Genomic DNA, 5,753 nt, shown 5'->3' with positions numbered 1-5,753 from the left:
TTATTGTCATATTATTCACACCGAATTTTTGATCCAGTCGTCGAAATCGAGATCTTATTTCCATGCTAGCTTTAGTACATTAGAAATGCATTTCTCATCCTATGTGCTTTCATTTTCGCATGCATACATGCAGGACCCTCTTTAACTCAAAAATTTTTTGCCAGAATTGATCCTTCCCGGGAAACTACTTCGAGAGCTTGGCACCGACATCCTGGTCAGCGTCTACTCAGAACATCCCCAATCCCCGAGTTCATCCCGGTCAGTTCAGTAAACTATTCAAGTTCATCAGATTCAGAGCCCGACTCAGATTCAGTAGAAATGGCAGATGATATAGGAGAAGAGCCCGGATTTTTGCAAGCTCAGATAAGGACCATAGCTCAGATTGTGGCCGCTGCTCTCGCTCAAGACAGGGCCTAAAACCAAAATACTCCCCCTTCTAGCAGCCAACCTATGGTGGAAGAGAGGCAAACTCCAGATCCTGTGTCAGATAATCAGATTTCCATGGGAAATGCTACCCCTGTCGAGAATGATATGCTCAAGCAACTTGCCGAGCTGAAGGAAAGATTTGACAAAATGGCCGCAGTAAAAGAAAAAGACCCGGTCACCAACTTTCACATAACCGAGTATGTTTTACACCCGAGTAGTTCTGCCTCATTCAAGACTTTCAAACATACCATATTTGAAGGAGATAATGATCCTCGTTCTCACCTGTCCGAATTTCTCCGAGTCTCTCAGATGAACCGGTACAACGAGGAAGATGTTTTGCGAGCATTCCCGCAAACACTGCATAAAGACTATCGGAGGTGGTATGATGGTCTAGATGAGGAGGTTCAGAAGAATTGGATCAAGCTGCAGACTGCTTTCCTTAAGCACTTCAAGACCGACGAGAGTGACGAGTTCGGCTTGCGCGACTTGGAAAGCTTAAGACAGGGGAGGGACAAGAGCTTTTCTGACTACTACAGGAGGTGGAGAACTAAGTTGTATAGAGTTCAGACAAGGCCAAAAGACAAAGAGCTGATCAGAATCTTCAGCAGGAGCTTGTTGCCCTTCTTTAAAGAAAGGATGTTAACTCAGCCTCTCACTGATTTTGCCTTGGTTCAAAGTGCTGGTTTGAACATTGAGGAGTTATACAAGAAAGAAAAGAAGAAGAATAGAGGGTTTGGCAACTACCGGACTTCTTATGGTGACAGAGGTGCCGGAGGTAGCAATCAGAACCAGTCAGGGAACAATAATGCCATAGTGGGGGCAGTTAATGAGAGAACCAGAAGAGAGTTCACAGATTTAGGCAGACCCTTGAGCACAGTGCTAAGGTCATGCATCAAGAACGGAGTGTTGTCAAAGCTGCCAGTCGACCCGGCTAGACCCGTGCGAGGGAGGTATATGGACAGAAATTGTGATTATCATCAGTGCAAAGGGCATTCAACTGATGAATGTTTCAAATTGAGGCACGATATTCAAGATTTGATTGACAGTGGGAAGATTACGAAGCCTTCAGACAAGAGCAAGCCAAGTACCAAGAACAACCCGCTTCCCCAATATCAGTATAATTATCCATCCCGTAAGACTCAGTCAGGTGGATCGGTCAATGCGATCGAGAGTGGATTACTAGAAGAAGTGGTATTAGCGAAAGCGGAATGGGAAGAGCGGATGTGTGCCATGTTGAACATATGGGATGACTGTAGTAGCGACGAGGAAGAGAAGGTGCCCGTAAAGATAGAAATCGAGAAAAGCATCACGGTGAAAGTAGGTGATGTACCGAAAGATGAGGACGAGCAACTACAGCTTGCCATTCAAAAGAGCTTAGCTGATCAAGAAGAACAGTGGTACTACAGCAGTGAAGAGGAAGTGAATGAGGTAGGTGTTCAGAGCTTGACCCGGAGTGGGCGAGTGTATAATCCCGAGAGCAGTATGCAGGCTAAGGGGAATGAGGTTGCTGTTGATGGAACAAACAAGAGAATGAAAGAGAAAGGCGGAGAGGAGCCGAAAGAAAAGAAGAAAGAGGAAGAGGTAGTGAAAGGACAGAAGAAGGCTGTTGAGGTTGGAGAAAGCAGTCAGAGTAAGGCGCCTAGTGGGATGACCGCCAGCTCAGTGCTGAGTCAGTTGCAAAGAATAAGAGCTGATATTTCGATATGGGATTTGCTGATCGCATCTAAGGAGCATAGAGAAGCTTTACTTGAAGCCATGACTTTTGTCAGAGTGCCAGCTCGAATTCAAAGTGTTGATATGATCAATGTGTTACAGCGAAGAATAGGCGAAGTCACTTTCTTTGACTCAGACCTTCCACCAGAAGGAAGAAACCACTGTAAGCCGTTGTACATTCAGATCACCGTCAATGGACGAGATACCCAGAATGTGATGGTGGATAATGGATCAGCACTGTGTGTATGTCCGCTAAAGATGCTGTCTAAGTTTAAAATCGAAGAATCAGAGCTTGAGCCATCAAACATGGTGGTCAAGGCTTATGATAACACTATGCGGAATGCAAAAGGGACTTTTAAAGCAAAGATATCCACGGGAGCTGTGGAAAGCTGGGTAGATGTAGTTGTGCTTGATATCTTAGCCAACTATGCTCTTTTGTTAGGAAGACCATGGCTCCACCCTTTAGGCGCAGTTCCGTCCACTCTGCACAGAAAAGTGAAAATTCCGTGGGGTACAGATGTGGTGACAGTCAACGCGCAAGAGGATCTGAGTGTAGCAATAGTGGAAGGCTTAGAGCTGGCGGTACCGTTATCGGGTTTTCAGGTGGCAGTAATTGATGCATCCACCACCAAGAGCAAAAGTGCAGTGAATAGAATGAGTCCTTTCTCAAGGAAGATGATGAAGAAGATGAATTGGCAGTACGGCAAGGGTTTAGGCCGAGAGCTGCAAGGAAGGTTTGAGCCTCTCTCATCGGCATTGGGGCAACAAGACAAGCGCGGATTGGGCTACTGTGAGAATAGAAAGAAAGAAAAATATGAGGTTCGGTCTCCAATCAGAGCGTCGAATGTGAATCAGATCTTCTTTGTTCCACAAGCCGAAGGGGAATTTCTGAGTAGGGGGAAGACCTATCCCGGCTTGGAGATATTCATGACCGATTATGAGGAGAAGCTGGTCAAGTCGCCCGAACCTTCCTTGGAATAGCTGGTGGATGGGACTGAATTCATGGTATGTATGACAGAAGCGAGTACTGAATCTGAGTGGTTGAAGAAGATATCCAAGTTTGAAGACTTTCTGGGGATTGGGGATGAAACTTCCAAGCTGGTGCAAGAGCAAAAGGCCAAAGCGCGCATCCTCCAGTCGGTTCTAGCTGCTGAAGACGCCGAAGAGGCGGAGAGGAAGGCATTGAAGGTGAAGCTAGCTGAAGAGAAGATAGAAGCTACCCCGGGGAAGAAGAAGAAGGTGCAGATGCCGATGAAGTGATCCAGGCAATAAAAGACACTTGTAATGAATGTATTGAACAAGCAGTTAATCCTGTATTTTGTTTTTCTGATGCTTGTTTTGAGAACACTATGGATGGTTTTCCTCTTTTATTTCAATCAATGGAAGTGAACTTTGACTACTTGTTTTCTTGTTTTCCTGATTGTCATGTTCATGGCATTGATTACACTACACGCATATTTGACATAAATGCATTGCATCATTTTGTATTTAATTTAAGCACCACCGAAGATCCTAAAATAATCGAAATCGGATCAGACTTTAAACCTGAGGTCAGACAGGATCTTCAAGAATGTATCAAAAGAAATTCAGAGGTGTTTGCCTGGAGCTATGCAGACATGCCAGGAATCGACAGATCAATAGCAGAGCACATCATTCCTACTGATCCGAGCGTTAAGCCAGTAAAGCAGAAAAGGAGAAGGGTCAGACCAGAATGGCAAGACAAGATCAAAGCTGAAGTCCAGAAGCAGTTGGATGCAGGATTCTTAGAAGTAGTTCACTATCCGGAATGGTTGGCGAATATAGTTCCGGTACTGAAGAAAGATGGGAGGATAAGGGTCTGTGTTGATTACAGGGACTTGAATAAAGCTTCACCTAAAGATGACTTTCCACTTCCGCACATAGATGTTTTGATCGATAGCGCTGCCGGAATGGGATGTTATTCTATTATGGACGGGTTCTCCGGATACAATCAAATACTGATGGCTTTAGTGGACAAGCACAAGACGGCTTTCACCACAGATTTTGGAACATTTTGCTATAAGGAAATGCCATTTAGATTGAAGAACGCCGGGGCAACATACCAGAGAATGGCTACCACATTGTTTCATGATATGATCCATAAAGGGTTAGAAGTATATGTGGACGACATGGTGATCATGACAAAAACACAGGAAGAGCACGCAGATATGTTGGAAAAGTTCTTCGCGCGGGTCAAGCAATACAACTTGAGACTCAATCCCAAGAAGTGCGTATTCGGAGTAATGAAGGGGAAGTTGTTAGGTTTCGCTGTAGGACCTAATGGGATTGAGGTTGACCCCGACAAAATAAAAGCAATTCAGGATATGGAACCGCCAAGAACAGAACGTCAGGTGAGAAGCTTCCTGGGTAAGATTCAGTACATCAGCAGGTTTATTTCAAGGTTATCCATCACCTGTGCCCCAATTTTCAAGCTACTGAAGAAGAATCAACTAGTCAAGTGGAACGAGGACTACCAGAAGGCCTTTGACCACATAAAGAAATACTTGATGAATCCACCGGTGCTCAGTTCACCAAGACCAGGAGAACCTCTAATCTTCTATCTATTTGTAGAAGATGCAGGAGTTGGAGCAATGTTGGTACAGCCGGACGCCGCTGGAGTAGAAAAGGCCATTTATTACATTAGCAAGAAACTACTGCCTATAGAGGAGAAGTATAACCTGATTGAGAAAACGTGCATGGCAGTAATATGGTCTATAAAGAAGTTGCGGCCTTACTTTGATTCCTTCAAGGTCACTTTTGTCTCCAAAATTGATCCTTAGAAGTATTTGCAGAAAACGCCTACTCTAGAGGGACGGTTGTCTAAGTGGTTAATTCAGATGTCTAGCGTGGATGCAGAATTTCTAACGAAGAAAACAGTCAAAGGTCGGGCTGTAGCAGAATTCCTGGCAGAAAATCCAATTGCAAGTGATGAACCTTGGGAATTGGAGTTTCCAGATGAATACCTACTATGTATCGAAACAGGAGCTTGGAGATTGTATTTTGATGGATCAGCCAATAGAAATGGAGCCAGAGCTGGTATCGTAATTGAAGCACCTAATGGCGAGGTTACCACGATGTGCAAGAGGCTGTTATTCCGGGTCACTAATAACATGGCGGAATATGAAGCATGCATCATGGGGATAGAAGCTCTCCTTGCATCCGGTGCTAAGGAGGTCGAAGTAATAGGAGATTCGTTATTGGTTATTGAACATGCTAACGAGAGATGGAAGGTAGAGGAAGAAAGACTGAAACCCTATGTTGAGTACTTGTTGAAGAAAGCAGCATTATTCGACAAGATCACTTTCACTCACATAGGAAGAACCTATAACAGAATTCCAGATGCCTTGGCAAACTTAGCATTGGCCTGGCAGGATTTGAGCAAGGTTTCGAAGAAGCCATTTATCATTACCACAGCCAATATCCCGTGCTATAAAGAACACTTTGTGAACCAGATAGAGTCGGAGGAAGAACCATGGTTCACGGATATCCTGAGGTACATGAAAGATGGTACTTTTTCTGATGATGCTACGAAAGAGGACCGTACAGTTCTCAGAAAAATGGCTCTGAATTATGTTCTAGCCGATGGTGAACTCTAC

The sequence above is a fragment of the Jatropha curcas genome, chromosome 6 (genome assembly GCF_041381405.1).
Source record: "Jatropha curcas cultivar XTBG-Jc1 chromosome 6, XTBG_Jcur_1.0, whole genome shotgun sequence".
In the NCBI taxonomy this organism is placed as follows: domain Eukaryota; kingdom Viridiplantae; phylum Streptophyta; class Magnoliopsida; order Malpighiales; family Euphorbiaceae; genus Jatropha; species Jatropha curcas.
This window is presented reverse-complemented; position numbering follows the sequence as displayed.